Raw genomic sequence first — 18,778 nt, 5'->3', positions numbered from 1 at the left:
GATTTTTTAAAAATCATTGTCCCAAATATTGTTTCAAATTATCTACCCTCTTTTAATACTACATTGATTTATCATGAGATAACTCTTGATAGGCGCTGTGAGAAACATCAAGGAGACGCCATAAACAATTGGTTTGCAGAATGGACGTAGTACAATGAATGTAAATACTTAGTCAGCAGCGGTGAATCACTTCATGAATTCTCTTTGCCAGTAAAACATCATAACATAGCGCTGATATCAAGTAGAACGACATGATGTTTTAACCAACAAAGAGAAGCTTAATCATCTGTCGTAATTAGGTATAAGATAAATTAAAAGAACAAAAAAACAATAGGTTGTTATTGAATACGACAAGTTAACTCGACATAGTTTAAAACTATAAACAATTGTAGATCCTGCAAGGGCTAGTAGATGATATATACTGAAGGTGAATAACGTCCCGTAGTCTTCTGAGATCATTATACAGCATACTTACATACAACAGAACAGAACACTGTAAGTCTATGCCGACACAAAGAGCAATGCCTAGATACACCTCAGGTTTACTTCTCTTGGGAAAACTTAATGTAAGTTTTATCAATTTTATGACATCTTGTAAATTTCTATCTTTTATTCCTGTAAAAAAATCCTTTCTAGATACAATTACCCGACTTGTTCTGTGAATTTTATTTTCGACAAATCATTTATCATGAAGAATAGATAATAACGATAATAAAAAATAATAGAAATATGCAGATAAAGGATGAGTTCTAGAAAAAGAAACTTTCATAAAATAAAATATGGTGATAAAAAGTAAAAAAAAAAGATCTAAATGAAAAAAAAAAAGATAAAAATATTGAAGAAGCTGTATTGATCTATGTACTTGGCAGACTTTTTTTTTTTTATTATCATGAAGTTCTCAATCTAATTTTTTCATAAAGCGTGTTTTTAAAAGTTTTTTTTTTGTAATATTACGAAATTATTTAACATCAACAAAATTAGACTAAGGTTATATAAGGTATCTTTGTAGGGTTGTAACCTAAATAGTCCAATATCAATTTTATAAAATTCTCTCCAATAGTGTAGCTTATGTTAGAGCAAAAATATGTTCTTAGGTACTCCCAAATTTCGAAAAAAGCATTCTGGATATATTCGGAATGGTGCCCTATGCACTTTGGTGCCGTTTATTTGATTAAAATCTCGAATATTTCAGTAGTATTAATTGATATGAATACTGTTGTAAACTAATTATGGATAAATTAGTACATTTTCGTTATACTATGGTAGCATTTGTTTTGTTAAAAATAAACATGGCATTGTTCCCAGGATATCGACAGCCCTGTAACGCAGACAGTAATAATCTAGAACACCAAGAAATCTGCTGAGGAAGGACTTCGGGTATGTTCGGGCCGAGCTCGGCGCTACTCGACTCCCCCCATAACACAAGCTGTGGCCTTAGTTAACCTAGTCAGCTGCTAGGAGCTGGTTCGTAACGTGTAGGGCCTCTTTCCTGTCAATACTCGCTAGTCTTGGACCTTCGTCTGTTTGAAACTCTCGCCCATGACAATATTCTGTAAGTAAGTAATACTTTAATATCAGTTCATGACTTGGAGTACTCACTATATCAGCCTTACAAACCTCCCTAGATATCAATGAGATCCGTGACCTGCGTATCATAACCTTACGTCAGGGGGTGGCTTTTGGAAACTCTCACAGATCTTTCTGTTCAATCCCTTTGTTTTCATTAATTTTGCTAATATGTGCTCTCTAATTATAAAGGAACACTGTAATTTGGTCGTCTTAATGTGATCATGCGTTCAATGCTAAACTTTTTTTTGTTTTTTTAACTTAAGGTCAAATATTTGTAAATAAACTGCATTTATTTTTTTTAATAAGAAATTTTTTATATCAATCGTTTGTGTCTAAAACGAACTAGTATGTAGTTTCCCTCTCAGCATGAATTATTTGAGCATATTGTAATTTTAACGATGCCAGTAAGTGCATGATTAGCACAAAAGATAAAAATTAAATATAAAATACTTGAAATAAGATAAATCAATTTTATCTGTTTAAAAAACATTTGTTTTTTATTTAATTATAATTACCAATCCTGAAATATTTTTGTCTCACGTGATATAAACGTTTTCTTTTGAGTTCAAGCAATAAATGCTTTTATATAAAATATTGGTTGTTTTTTTCTCTTCAATAATGATACTACTTTTTGATATTTCACAACTATTATATTTAATTTTCATTATAAAAAAAAAAACCGCTACTTTTATACAAAATATTATATTATATAATATTAATAATTTTCACTATTTACTGATACACTAGTATTTAAACGTTACTGAAATGTCGAGGAAAATGATTTGTGTAGTAAACGCCGATTTAACTTTATTATTTATTAACTTTATTTTTTATTCTTATTTCTTTATTGTAGTTGATGTATGTATAAAGGTGAGTTTCAGTGGATACAATAAACCGAGTTTTTGACAAATATCTTTTAGATTTACTGTGAAAATGTTTTCTTTTTTTTTTCCTACCCTTTCTAAAATAAAATAACATTTATTACATAAGTATGTTAAAAAAAAAAAAGTAAGTACATAATACATGGAAATGGAATATGTATACCAGTTCGTCCTAACATAATCCATTTCCATGTATTCTGTATGGATGTAATTAATGTTATTTTGTTTTAGGAAGGATATGGAAAAGAAAATCTGAAGATGTCAATAGCTTTTGTTAATTAAATTTGGTTTCATTTAAACTGATTCGTTGACAATGTCATTATCATTGACCGACGTAAAAAATAGGCATCATTGTGTCAATTACAAAATGTTTGGTTTTTTTTGTCTTTTTGTTAAATAAGTGTTAATCAACATCAGTTTGCTGGTAACATTTCGGTGAAAACCCTCACCCAGATCCATTTTTTTCTCTTTCACACTTGAAATATGATGCTTTTACATACGTGGTCTTTCAGTTAATCACTACTGAAGGGCCCTAAAGATCGATCATTAAGAAGGTCTCAAAGAAATATTGTACATATATATATATATATGTTTGCATTATTTTTTTAAACTTTATCTATGTTTGGTGTTATAAAAAAAAGAGAAAATCTCAATAAAAAAAAGAAAAACACGGCTATTTTTAAATGTATACCATTTATATATTATAAAAGATTATATGTATATTTTTTGAATACATACATTGATATAAAACATACAATAAACTATAGTAAACAAAAAAGAGGTTGGAAACTAAAAAAAATGTTGGAAGAAGATAGTAATATAATAAAAAATAATTAAAACATAAATAAGTAATACTTAACATTCGATCTTTAATAGGTATTAGGTTCATTAGAGGTTTTAAACACAACATAGAAGAACTGTTTATAATCACAAAAGAAATTATGATGAAAAATCCTTAAAGAAAAAACTACAATATAATTGAACCATTCATTTCAGGAAGAAGGTAAGTGCAAAATTGCCAATGTATACTTTTTTTTCGAAAAATTGATTCGATTTCTATTAGAATCTTATCATCTTCTGCCTAGTAACTTTTAAGCAATCAGATTGCAGTGTTGCGACAGTTTCTTTTCCTAGATTACTCGAAACCTTTTTTGGTGCTATTGCACTTTATAAAATAAACTTAAAATTTGGAAGCAGCACTTTAAACGAGATTTATACTTGAAAAAATGTATATCTCACAAATTAAAAATATATAATTTAAAAACCGCAACTATGGTTTTAGATTGGAGGAAGATAGTCCGAGTGACGGTCAATAAAAGTATCAAAAAACTATTTATTATTAACCAAGGTTTCGCCCCACTTTGCAGGACTTCTTCAGCGCTGACAGGCTGATTTGGCAAATTCCAAATGCCAGCAGAACTTCATTCTTATCAACCCTGACGAAGCCCTTCAATGTGGGACGAACTGTTGGTTTCCAAACTCTACAATTTGATTGCTTAAAAATTTCACGGTAGAAGATGATAACATTCTACAATACATGTTTGTGATTTTGAATTAAAATATTTTTAATTTGTGAGATATACAACATTTTTTCAAGTATAAATCTCGTTTAAAGTGCTGATTTCAAAATTTAAGTTTATTTTATAAAGTGCAATAGCTCTAAAAAAGGTTTTGAGTAATCTAGGAAAAGAAACTGTCACATTACAATTTCATTGCTTTATAATTCTTCAATGCTTTATAATAAGGCGGAAGACGATAACATTAGAAATCGAATCAATTTTTCGAAAAACTGTATACATTGGCGATTTTGCACTTACCTCCTTTCTGAAATGAATGGTTCAATTATATTGCAGTTTTTTCTTCAAGGGTTTTTCATCATAATTTCTTTTGTGATGATGAACACTTCTTTCATGTTGTGTTTAAAATCTCTAATGAATCTTATTTATCTTTTAATTACTTATTTATTAAAAGATTCTTTCATTTATTTATTAATATTTAATTCTCAGATTTATTTATATAGTTTATAAAATGATGATATCCAAAAACCAAAAAGTAATTATTTCAGTTATAATAGTAAAATAACAGTAACTTACAAGTATTAGTTTGATAGTTAATAATCAGAAGGAAGTTTAAATGATTTCTATAGTTTTTTAGGCTACTTTTTTTTTTTAGAATTTCCTAGAGCGGTGTTAGATTTTAATTGCAATACTTTGTTGTTACCCATGTCTATTAAATAATAGATACTTTGAAAGTGATATCCACTACGTACAAATAATTAGAATTAATTTTTAGAGACTCAGTTAGACTGAAATTTACAGCCTAATAAACTTTTAAATTTCGAATTAAATTTAAAATATTTCCTGGTATTTAATATATACAACTTTATTGTAGTTGTTCGTTTTTTTAGTGGGATTAATTTTTAATTTTATAATATTAATTACAAAATATTAAGGAATAACCTCACATTTTTTATATTTCATAATAAAAACTTATTGACTAAGTTTTAATTCTATATAAATATATCTTTACATTTTTATAACGTTTTAACCTTTTTATTGGTCATTTTCATGTTCCTCCCGGGGACGATATAAACACTTTTTTCAAATGAACAACACCTTGAAGTACTTGTAATAATTTATTAAAAATTCTATTCTGGAATTTTGTCTGAAGCTGTGTTTATGAATTTGAAATTTCAGCTTGGTTGTTCGAATTTATGTTCTGGAATTTCGAATATTCATATTTTTTTTTGTGTTCAATTATAATAAGAATATTTAAGTCTTCTTTGTTACGAGTATTTATTTATTCAACCGAAATGAGTGTTTTCAAAAGTGATCTCAACGATTTGGAGGGAAAAAAATAGAATAATTCGTGATGTTTTATATCTTAAACAATAGCTTCAGCAATAGTTTCATTATTGAAGCGTACGGGAAGAAGGGTACATATTTACATTGAAATTGATTTGATTTGACTTCCGGTTTAAATTTAATAAATTATTATCCATTTTTTATGTGATAAAACAAATTAAATAAATATCAAGTATTTTAAGAACAAATAGTCCTTTAAGAATCGACCGAGATGAATGAAAATAATTATTGATTGAACAAGAATGGTTTCTTATTAACATTTTATTAATTGCCGCAGCTAATTTATGCTCGTATACGTGAGGCCTAAAGAAATTATTTTTGATTGATTAAAAAATTTACTTTAGTTTCGAACGATGCTCTAATATCTAAAATATATTTTCAGTAATCATTATGAACTACTTTACGGTGCATTTAACTAGCTTTAATAGACATCATTACTTGTAATAGTTTCTCAGATAGTTTTTAATATTCCAATATTTTTTTTACATCAGTATTTATTTTCAGTTTTTTTTTCTACACCTGCTCCTAAATTAAATGTTGAACTGTTTTAGAATAATGTTCTATACATATTTCCGTAATAGATTAAATGATACTGATGCCAGATTAGCTATGCTCTACTTTTTACAGCAATGATTGTAACAAACTTACAAGGATTGTACCTTGTACAGGATTTATATGTTCTTTACAATTTTTAATTTCTGAATAAAGTCTTTAGGTTTTATTAGTTTTAGTGTAATATAATTGTTATTAGTGAAGTTATAGCTAATAAGTAGAGGAGGTAATCTCTTTCGCTTCTCACTAGTATTTGCCATCACCCTACTTTAGAAACATCACAAATTAGAAAATTATTATTATTAAGTGATGCTACTAATTCCAGTGCTATTTTTATAACGAGTAACTCTGCAGAGTGTATTGTTCGTAAAAAATTGATGACGAGTAACAAGTGGTTTTAGAACCGATAATTACTGACCAATCAAATCCAATGTTTGATTGAATACTAGTTATGTATGTTCGTAACTAAAAATACTTTAGTTAAAATAATTTAATAACATGTACGGCTCAGTATGATTTTTAAACAATTCAATGAGAGTAAAGTTAAATTTTGATGAGGTTAAATGTCAAGGGAGTGTGATACTTGTATTTAATCTCACTGAGGGTTTAAGAAAATTTTATATCCTAGTCAGTTACCAATTATCCACGTCACAAAGTAGACTTAGTGTTGAGCTAGTTCTGAATGCTCCAGTCGCTGATCTAAACGTGGAATCGTGTTAGAAGGTTTACTAGAGTGACATTTTCGAGGAAAGTGTACATTAAATGTCCCACTATTTCAAAAATCCATAACTCTGAGCTAAGGAAACTTAAAAAAAAAATCTGTTGGGTCTATCTTTGATGCCAGTTTAAATGGGTACAAACATATTAGGAAAATATTAATTTTTATATTCTGGATATAATTCTAGCAGGGTATAAATATCAGACGTGAATGAAAACATTTTTAAAACTTCAAAGCCATAGTAAGTATTTTTCTTTTCTATTTCATGAAATTCCCGATGTTTTTGAAATTATTCCCTTGTAAGAGTCCTTGTCTAGTGTGTTTAAGTAAGGCTTAGTAATTTTAATTGTGTATAAATATAAATCTTTTAAAGAGTTATTTAATGTTAATACCAAAAACTCCTTACCTTGGAGCCTCATGAATGAAGAGACAAACTGATTCATGAGTCAGTGCTACTAATGTCATCGATTGGGATGCCAGAATAATTTCTGAAGGCAATTATCCAAAAATATATTTATATTAATTAATTAAGATTGTGTCCTGGTAAACTATCATTATTATTGAATTCCTTTCTAAAGGCTTTTTATGTCTACCAATTAAGATTGTTACCATTGAAAATATATAATATAATAAGGGATGGTATTGGGTAATATAATAGTATATAAACTATATCAAGGAACAAAGTATATATTTACAGTTGATTGCTATGAGTGAAATTATAAAATTATTGAAATGATTCAGATAAATATGATTTGCCATAAAATATGAATTACAATATACCTTATTACCTTATATATATCTGAATGATTGCTGAGTTGGGTTATGCATGCCGTGGTGTGTAGTAACGACTTAGACGTGGAGTTTCATTTCTGAAGTGCCCTTTGTAGGACTTGTTCTTATCAAAGTCCATCCTGTCCTCTCAGTGCTTTTGTGCTTCTCGGTGCTTCCCAGTCCCCCTTTCCTCCGTAGAGGCGTTACCATTTCTGATTCTAATTTCTTTATTAACTATCATTAACCACGCCCAAGAAGAATACGATACAAGGAGCTACAAGTGCTGTGTATAAATTACCGACAATTTAATAGATTTGCTGGGAAGGGTACCTTCCACATGTGGTGTCCATTAACCAGGTGCGAACTGTCCCTGCGTTGACAGGTATTTAACTATCCACTTAAAAATATAAAAAAGCTTAAAAATATTTTATTTCATATAGTAGAGGTCCAAATTTTCATTGGGATTTTACTATTTGATGTTCAATGAAGAAAACCGAACCGCAACATTGCTCAAATTGGTTTGTTACCTGTGATCATTAAGTAGCTATTTGGGATAAAAAGTGTTTTTATCAGCTCTAACCTGTTTAAACCAGTAATTAAACCCTGATAAAAAAAAAAAATGCTCAAACAATTGAGACAGCTCAACTGTGGTATTGGTGAGAAAATATTTCCTTTTTATAGATTATAAAAATAAAAAAAACAGACTTTTCATTGATGCAATCACACTCAAGGGCAATAAGTATTAAGGCTGTACGTATCACACAATACACATAAAAAATATATGTATATAGATGAATATAAAATAAAATGGATTATACAAAGATGAAATAATATATGCACATCTCATGTAAATATAAAGGATAAATGAGTTGAATAATACTAGTAAACAACAAGGGTAAAAAAATTTAGATGAAATAAAAACTACAGAAATAATTTTAAAAATATACATATTAAACAAGTAAAAATTCATTAATATCCCTTATAACAGATTCCTACGACGTGCTAGAAAACATTGCAGTTTTGACGCGACAGACTTCGAAAAACCGATTAGATAAATTTATTTTCAAAGTGCTTCAAGATACTTTTGTGAAAATTTTCATTACATTCAGCCCTATCATTCTAAAGAATCCATTGTCACACTTACTCAATGGATGGATCTTTATTTTCATAATATTAAGAATCATGAGGCTAACGTGTTTATACCAAATTCTTCTTGATCGTATAATCTGTAGTATGCTAAAATTTTATTATTGATTGTGAAAGCCATTGAAAACCATTAATCACGATTAAACAAACTTACTTTCTGAGCCAGTGGATTCCTAAACCAACCCTCATTTTCCAGTTCAAGGGGTTAAACTGGCAATTTGTACGGTTTCTAGAAATGAATAACTGGCATTATATCTTCTTATGCTAAATATATTTTAATTTTAAAGGTCTGAGTTATTTTCCTCATATCTGTGCTCTACATTTGGGATCGTTTATTGACGCTTTCGTGATATTCAAAAAGCATCTGCTGTCCACTGAATCAGTCGCCTCTTTGAAATGGACTAATAGAGCATGTATTTATTGATCTTCCTATTGTTTTTCTTTGACCTTCAAGAAGGTGAAGGTCTAGTCTAGTCTACATTCCGTTTGTGGTGGATGATCATGTTTTGATACTGCAAGGATTTTAAAAGGAACGTTGTGTTTTCGTAAAATCTGGTCCCTGTTTATAGTTAAGAGCTTGATGAACTGATATTCCAGAAAGTGGGATCTTTCTTTCTTCAAATACTTTCTCTTGTAGTGTTTCTTAATTGGTTTAAACAATAACGCTTTTTACGATTTAACGCCCTAAATCCAATAATTAGAACCTAATGATTATTGGACTCAGGGTATTCAAATCTCATAAATATGTAAGTTGTTCAGACTAATTCAGAAACGCTATATATTTAAAAAAATAATTGGCCTTTATATACTGTAGATAACACAAGTGTAATAAAAAAATGTCTGCCAACTTGGACCTACGCAATAGAATACAAATGAAGAATACACTAGTCCCATAGAAGTCATCAATCCAGAATATTGGACGACAAGACGCCGTACTGGCCAGATTAGGAATCGGACACACGGCCGTGATGCACTTTAGCTGACGGGAGGTTTCCTTTCCTGTAAGCCTCACATTCCCTCTTCCCAATTTTTATCAAAGATTCAAATCTTCTTGTTTTTTCTTCTTCATTCACTCTATAAAAGTAACATGGCCTAATCTATTAATTTTTTTTTGTGTTACTTGTTTAATAAATCTTCCGTTTTTTTCCCTTGTATTTTTGTGGTTCAAGTTTCTGCTTGTTCCTACAATATTATATGCAAGAAAAGTAGTATTCAAATTTTTAAAAAAATTCCTGAAATAACTTATAATTAATTACCATAATTGTAATTGAAAATTTTGAGTAATTAAGTAATAAAATAAAAAAATAAAATAAAACTTTAAACAAAAAGGTACATGAGTAATGTGTAAAAGTAAAAAAAGTTATCTGTTTTAATAAAAAATATCTAGATCGAAAATAAATATATTGTTTTCAAAATAATAATATAGTATGATAAAGTAATATATTAATGATGAGTAAGATTCCTTTACTTTTGCTCAACATTTTTCTAGTATTGGTTATATTCATATTCAAACCGTTTTGAGTATGAACTCCCTGCCCTCTCTATTTGAAGTTTTTTGTTGAGTATAGATTACTATACTTGTAATCACCTTAATGTATTTAGACTATGAGTATTGTACTCTGTAGTCAAAATATTTTGAGAGCAATTTTTAGGTTTTAAGTTATCGAAATCAGTACAATAAAACAAAAAACATAGATATAACTGGCAAACGCATATAAAAATTGAAGACCATTCTATAAAAACGAGTTAACTCTATTAACGGTTTTTGATTGATTTTTGAATTACGAAAACGGTAAGAATGCCAAGCTGGCTGCATCTGAAATATGTACAGCAGAACATAACTATAATATGGGCGTTGATGACCTCAGGGTTTTACGCCCTTAAGCCCCAGACAACAACAACAACAACATAACTATAATTGATCTTGGTAGGACGTTACATTACAATGCTTGACATCTGACCTGCTGTCATTATTTTTGTCGATGAATTGTTTAATTTAACAAAACATTCATGTCAGAGGCTAAACCTATAGTGTATTAAATATCCAAAATTAATGCAATTATTGTCAAATTACCAAATTTTATGAATATAAACAGTGAGAAGCGTTTGTCGAGATGGGTTGTTTTCTTAATTATTTAAAATTTTCTAACCATAGGAAGAAATTCCGATAAACTATGTAAAGATATACATATTTAGTTTTTTCATACTTTGTGCATATTGTTTCTAAAGACAGATGTTGAAAAAAGGCAAAGCTTGAATAATATGTTCACATGCGTTGTCCAATCGCAAAACTATTTACTTCCAAAAACCAAACAACAAATTTGAAATTAGAAATCTCAGCGCCATTTTATCGTCTGAATAAACCTCTACGCATTCCTCGAGATAAACTAATATAAAACTATGTCTGACTATATCTAAATCTATAAAATAATGCTTCGAAAATTCTATAGTGCTGCAAAACTCGGTTAATCCATTTAGCTAACAGCCGCAACATAACTAGTCATAACCATTTAGTTAGAACTCCCTAAAAACTCCTTGTATCAACTTATTGTACTCGGTACACGTACGTGAAGCTAAAGGTTTTTTAATAAGCAGAAAAACGATGTTAGTAAAAAAAAATTTTAATAACGCAAAAACTGCTGTAAATATCGGAAAAGGACTGATGAAATTGGATTTAGAATGAAATTTTCTATTAAAAATGCCCGATTTCAAGCAATAAGCACAGAAAATAAAATTTATAAAAGCGTTGTTTTCACTGTCAGTAAATATAAAAAGTTGGATTCAACTGACCAAATCATGTTTCATTTCAAGAACACGACAGAAAAAGGCGGTAACTCGAATAATATAATAGTTTCTGATTGATTTTTAGATGGCGAAAACGGCGTTAAAGGAAAGAACGATCTTAAACGGCCTAAAATAGCTGTTGAATGATATGCATGAAGGATGAAGAATATGCAATTTCAATGTAAACTATGTCCTTTTGAACATTATGAAAAAGTTAATATCCTCTTTTTTCTTCTAAAGTTTTAAATTATTACCTTGTTATGTTTTTAAAATTTTATATTTGAAGCTCTTGTTGTTAAAGATTGTATCTTACAACATGAAACAAGTCGTATTTATGAGAATTTAGTCCCGAATATAACTGAAAAGGATCTGTCAGCAGTTTGTCTATCCCTTATGAGGGAGCGTAGCGAGTAAAAGTGGGCAGTTGTGACCCAATTGAAGCAGTTGGCTATATAATAATAGGCTAGAGTAAAATAGAAAAATAGTTCGGCATGTCTAATACGTAAGTATTAAAAAAATATTAAGGAAAGTTTTGTGAAATAAAAATAATTGTTAAATTGTTTAATATATTTTGATTTTTATATGATAAATGTTCAATTATGAAATGAGACAGATTTTTTTTTTTTTAATGTAATTTATTATGTGTTATCTTATATAAAGTATGGAAATGATAAACACAATTTTCTTGTTTCTATTTAAAATATTAAATCATTTTTCTAATAAATATTGTAATCTGCCATATTTATGGGCAATAAGTAATATTGTTTTCAATTTCTAAAAAATCATCTTTTAGCAGATTAATAACACTGTAAACTAAGCCAAGTAGGACGAAAAAATTAGATGCCACACGATTTTGAAAATCAGCCATAAATTCAAGGGTAAAGTCTAAAGACTGGTGATCTCAATGAAGGTTTATAGCATTCTGTTTTGGAATCGGACGTAATTTTATAATTAGCTATTTGTTTATGGATTTTCATTCTACACTTCATGTTTGATATTATTGATGATTAATTTTGATATTATTGATAAATCTTATGTGTTGAAAGTTTGATCGTATAAATAATAAAGAAACTCTTCAGATAAATAAAAAATATTAAAAGAAACATTTTTTAGGATTTTTTTTTATATTCTACATTTTTAACCCACTTACTAGAATCAGAAAAGTCTGAAATTCAGACCTAGGTTTCTTAGATTATAAATGAAACAAAAGGCTTCTAGTATAAATTGTGCTGATGTTCACTAATTTATTTATTTATTTTTTTCAAAAAGTGAAGCTGAGTTTATAATTGAGTTAGGAGACTTTGTCCAACTTTCTACAATTAATTATAGACACTCGCAAATCAATATATTGTGGAATTTAATGTTGAAATCGTATATGAAAAATAGAAAAAAAAATTTTACGTAGTTCAAAATAAAAAATAATTTTTTTTTTTTAAATTTGAATGTTTCTCTTTAAAAGTTAATATAAATTTTCTCTTAATATAAAAGAAGAGTAAAATAAAAACATACATCAAAACTGTGACTTTTACTCAATATAAATCAATACCAAAATTATAGATTTTTTAAAAATTATATGAATGTATTTTTAATTGATTTGATGAATGGGATAATAAATAAAAACATTGCGAGACTAAAGGGTGCAATATCTGGGGTAAAATTATCTACTGTCACATTTTCAGAAATATTTCTTAGTAAAAAGATTGATAAATAAAATTGTTGATTGTTTCTTAGTCACAGGTAGAATTTGAACAACTATGATTAAACTTACTTTTATTCTTCGCAAAGAAGTACACTAAAACAAATGTTTTTGATCTATTTTTAACAGAGAGTAACAGGAGGATAAAGAAAAATATCAGGAAAATCCTAATAAATAAATTATTTAATATTTTTCTCTAGTCTTTATTGAAATAATGAGACGTTGTTTAAAATAGACTACATTTTTCGGCCCATGATTCCGGACTATCATTATTATGGCAGTATATTGCAGTTATTACGATTTCATTATGAATCTAGTGACTGTTCTGAATATATGACCAAAAACATATTGTTTGAAAGTGAACCTTATTTGCTGAGACACGGGTAATTATCATTGAGAGCTTTTCCTATCTTCCCTTCAACCAAGTAGGTGAAAAATAAGTAAGATCTTTAGAGTTTCACAATAACAGGACTGTCTGTCAGAGCTCAGTCAAACTTTTTATGCAGATGACTTCGATCTCGAGGCCAGATCAATGTTCCGTTAAAACAATTCTTTTTAGTTTCAGAAAAGGCTGCAAAGAAGCTCTCACGAGCTGAAGACAAAATACATGCAAATCATTCCTGGAAATAGGATTTTAAGACTGCTTAATATTAGGAATGATTATGTACTGTTTAAGGACATGATAGTGTCCGCCAAATCCAGAACTGTTGCCGGTAGCTTTTGAAGGTGGTCAAGTGTTGGTTTGTAGAACCACTAATAATGAATATTCAAGAAAACGGGAAGCCTAAAAATAATACTATCAGTCTTCTTTTCCCTTTAGTAAAAATTTGACGTTTCAGAATAATTGTCCAATGTCAGAAACATTTCACCTGCAGTATATTTTGTAGGGGTATTCATGATCTTTGGTTTAACATGTTAAATGGAAAAACTCATGTTAAATCTAAAAAAATTGCCTTCTTTTACCGTGGTAAAACGAAATAACATGTAACATGGCTGACAGTCTGTTACTAGGTGTGTTAAATGGAGAATGACGTCACACAATAGACCAGTTGAGATCGCCGCCATTTTTGTTGTGACAGCTCAGTTCTTCCGTGTGTTTGTGGTATTCATATCCCTGTTATTAAACCAGAATGGATAATTTTAATGATACATTTAAGAAAAAAAACAGAAGAGGTAATAAGGAACAGATTGTAATAACTAGGCATGTTGTAATAAATTACTTAAATCAAAACTGAAGTAAACAATAACATGAGGCTCTGGAAGGAAGGTTATAAACATAAAGGCTTATAAAACAAGTTGCTGAGAAAATCCGCTAGGGGCTCTTATGCATTTAACGTTTAACATGACTTCAAATAGGGCTGCTCACAATCCTATAGTTATAACATTTAACATGGTAAAACATTTTACATTTAACACAACATCATGAATACCCCTTGTATATAGCAGATGTTCCCAATCTTTTTTGGTAAGCGGCTCCTTAAATAAACGGATTTTTTTTTTTTGCGGCGCTCTTAATATATCAGATTTTTTCCTAATTTTTTGATTTTCTTGTAAAATTGGAAAACTTTCCTTTTTAAAAGCGATTATCCATTTAACAGCGAAAAATTAATTAATTAAATTAATTATTATTTTCCTTGGGATAATATAAAATATCTAATTAAACTATTTCTGATCCATATTGAGAAAGGGTAATCCCCTTCAAAGATTCGAAAGTTGCTAAATTATTGGAGTTTTGTCAGCATGCACGATTGTTAGCACAAAAATTCGAGAATTGAAAATGCCAAGAAAATTTCTGAATTGTTTAATTGAATATCTCGCAGTGCACACTTTGGGAATCACTGGTATATACAAGATGTTTTTTTTAAAGAGCTCCCTCTAAAAAGGCTTTAACTAATATTTCTCTGAACTATTCAAGTATAGAAAAAAAGTTCTTACCTTTGACACAAATTAACATATTCTCTTCTTAAAGATAAGATACTGGAATAATGAATCCAATCTTCATCACTAGCTCCTGTACGAATCTATTTTCATTCATTCACTTTTTTACATTAGGTTTAAGTTGAGCAATCGTATTGTTAATTTTTTTAGTTGAAGTTTTATGAGAGGTTGTGTATTGAATATTAAAAATAAATAAATTTACTTACTGATAAAAATATACCATAAATATTGAAACTATAAGGATCCTTATATAACAGAATGATTATTCCAACCCAATATCACTAAGATAGTGGATTCGCCTATCGTCTATCGCTTTGTTTTAAATCGATTTTATATCTTCGAGAGATAATGTTTGGTATAATATTTTATTTAAATTGGACATAATATTATCAGAAATCTCTGCGCGTTGTATTTCAGGTCAATAGCCATTATTTTATAACTTTAATGATAGATCGATAAGGACTTGATCAAATAAAGTTACCTGAGGTTGGTATTACGTCATAGTTCTTATGAAATCATTTTAATGATCAATTTAATTTTAGCTTTTGATGTATTAATACATTCATAGTCATCAAACCGTACATTTTTTTTCTTTTTATTTATTGGCATTTCCAATTGTATTACTTAAAAATGCTTCTAGAAAATGTGATTTTAGTCATTATGACATGATACAGACTTGTGGAAACACTACTCATAGGTACTCACCCACTCGAGGCCATTTCATTCTCAGGCATCTTGGTGGATTGTCAGGAATAGAAGAGGAAGCAAGGTTAGACACTAGTGGGTTTGGGCGGTTCGGTTTAGGTCATAGAGTAATTCAGTGGTTTAGTTGAGCCACAAAGCTCAACTCCGTTGTCCAAATAAGCCTTGTTATGGTGAAGTAGAAGAGTCTTTTGTAATTAATCGAAAGATTTAAACGTTCATCTAATAACTGTTGTATTAGTTGAAATTGACGAGCGGTTTCCCATTTTTTCAGTCTTGTTTGGGGATTCCAAGTTTGTCCAGATGTAGTCAAGATTTCCAGTTCAACAGGGATATGTGGTATATTGTTAAAGGATATTGAAGGAGAGAAAGTCGTAGGTTTACGACGAAGGGTAAAGGTGATTTGGTGAGATTCATTGGAATTTATTTTAATTATCTAGTTGTGGCACCATTCTTCAAGGGTTTTTATGTGAGATCGAACGGTTTTGAATATAATGGATATGTCATTCATTATTTACTAAAAGCACACATTTGTAATCTGCACTATTGGCATTGACTGAGATGTCAGCGTATAAACTGTTTAAAGGATAGCACCAAGGATACTACCCTGAAATACACCAGCGGATTAAGGAAAAAGGGATTAATATCAACTATTGTAATTTACTTTGAATAATCCGTCGGTGAAATAGGAATGGATAATGCTAAAGAATGTAGGAATTTCCGAATTTCGTAAAGCAGTCTCGGCTGCTACAAGACTCCAGATTAATACCATACCTTTAAAGAAGGAATAATCATAAAAGTTAAACTTAAAGAATCAGGTTAAATATTCAATCATAAATCAGGACAATGTAATTACCAAAACCAAAGTTTAAACTTAACCACAAATTTACGAATCGTATGAAGAGGTTTCAATATCACTTTATTCAAATAATATCTCATCGTCACATTAATGATAAGGTTTGATAAAATTTTAATTGATAGGGTTTATTTAGTGTTTAAAAGGTTTAGAATTCCGTTTAAACTGGTTTAAATTCAAGCCAGTGGTACATCGGCTGATATAGATAGAGGGAGCATGGGGCGCTTTCTAAAAAATATATTTGAATTACTTATTTTTGGAATAACTGTGTATTACATTCTTTATAGTTAGGAATATTAGGATCTATAATGTTTCGGTTCGAATCAGACTTGGTCACCCGTAATTTCCTTTACAGTTTTTGTTGGTGTAAATTCCTCGCAACAAGAGGATTATTGTCTTCATTAGGTGAATCACGATATTAAATAAAATATATAGCGTTATAATGAATTCGTTTTATTTATTTATTTTTTTTACGCTTATTTTATTTCTATGAATTTCAGGTTCCGCATCTGCAATAGTCATGGTGCATTATGGGTTGTTTATTGTTTCTTTAATGTTTTTTATCCAATATAGGGACTTTATTGTCGTATTAGAAATGTGACATTTAATTGTTCAACTGGTAGGATCCTATATTATTATACTATTATTATTATCAGTAATGTAAGTCATAATTCTTCTTCTTATTAGTAAATCCCTCTTTTACCACAGATTGGTATTAGGAGCTTTGGTTTATTTCAGATGGAATGACTATTTGCCTAAGAAAAACAATAATTGAAGTTTGGAAAAATATGTGTATTTTTTTTTTTACTTTCGTTTAAAGACTGATCTAGGGTGCATCTAACATCCATAAGGAGAGTACTCTTAACTAAGGGGAAAACTAATTCTGACCAAATCATCTCCGGATACAACCGTCAGCTTAGAAAAAAACAGCAACTCTTTTTACAGAATTATTAAGCTAGAACCCTTCAGGGATTTAAGAACTATCTATTGGTGAAGTCCCACTATCCCTCTGTTTTTTTCCTCCGGCAAAGTGCGCCTCGGCCACAGAGGGCCTATTTTACGCTGTCCCTTTTCTGCTCAGAACAGGCCAATTGCCTTAGTGAATCTGGATATTGTGGAAGGATCCACTCTCTCGCAAAGTTTGGGGTGCAAGATACGATCCTTACAAAAGATAAGGAATCGTGTTCTTGCTACTGCATCAAACCTACAAATGATGTAGTAGACAGTCTCATCATCCTTTCTGCAGAACCTGCATAATGGGGATTTTATCAATCTAATTTTATATAGATGCTTATTCAACTGACAGTATCCCGTGTATAGACCTGTCACCCATCTTAAATTACTCCTATCCATATTAAGAAGAGTGTTACTTATTTTCGGGCAGGATCCCTTTAGGAATATTTTTGATTGTTCCATTCTTCTGGTATTTCTCCAGAGTAACCGAGCCTTTTCATCAGCAATAATTTTGATATGCCTGCTGAGACTAATCCGACATATGGGGTCATTTGTAAAAGGAGCAGTTCCAGATATTTTCTTAGCTAGATTGTTCGCTCGCTCATTATCTTTAATTCCTTTGTGTCCAGAAACCCATTCTACCCGCACCTTGTTGGTCAATGATAGAGAGTTTAAGTTTACCTTACACTCTTCCACCAACTTAAAACGGGTCACATAGCTACCTAGCGCATAAATGGCTGCCTGCTGTTAGTCTGCTAAATGTGAACCACTAGTACTATTGAAATATTTACCAATTGTGTCAAAAATTTAAAAAAAAAAAATCTGCAGGGTAAATAGAGTAAAAATTGTGAATTGCTGATCCTTTACAATCCGCATTTTCAAGTATTTTGGCTCGACAGAAGCTGATGTAATTTGTTTGAAATATTGAGCAAGAAACATTAAATACAAGGAACGGGAACTTTGGATTGGTTAGGGTTCCGTAATTTCTGCCATCGATTGGATATAATGTAGTTTCCTAAAGCCAATTTGTTATTGAATTATTTATAAGAGTTTCAAATTAACCAAACTAGCTCGAATAATAAAAGTTTATGGCCTAAATCGACGTTGTTATAATTATTGATTACAACTATCGCTCTTAGGTGTTGCTAGATTTAGGTAAGTAATTGGTTTTTATTCACAATTTCGACAGAAAACAAATAATTTCCTATTAGTTAAGCTAATGTTTATTTATGTAGACCGAAGTTGGTCTGTAAGGTTTGCGTCAAGACTGACCTGGTAGATTTGGGTTTCGCCGGACATCACTGGACGTATGTAGAAAGCAATTGGTGGTATCGGCATGAAACCTTC

General features: G+C 29.8%; 1 protein-coding gene across 2 annotated transcripts in view; it reads left to right on the top strand.

Annotated features, from left to right (window-relative positions):
* Positions 1-1,420: 1,420 nt before the first annotated feature.
* Atet (ABC transporter expressed in trachea) overlaps positions 1,421-18,778 on the top strand; it is a 160,802-nt gene continuing 143,444 nt past the window's right edge. Inside the window, exon 1 of one of the 2 annotated variants that reach the window (XM_067052570.1) lies at positions 1,421-1,552. The gene's annotated coding sequence lies outside the window, so the exon portion shown is untranslated. Of the gene's footprint in view, positions 1,557-18,778 lie in introns of both variants that reach the window. The other variant, XM_067052571.1, reaches the window with a different exon arrangement.

The sequence above is a fragment of the Halyomorpha halys genome, unplaced genomic scaffold, assembly GCF_000696795.3.
Source record: "Halyomorpha halys isolate HHAL.00 unplaced genomic scaffold, Hhal_1.1 Scaffold913.1, whole genome shotgun sequence".
NCBI classification, from domain to species: Eukaryota; Metazoa; Arthropoda; class Insecta; order Hemiptera; family Pentatomidae; genus Halyomorpha; species Halyomorpha halys.
Note: the sequence above shows the minus strand (reverse complement) of the source record. Positions and strands in the feature narration are given on the sequence as shown.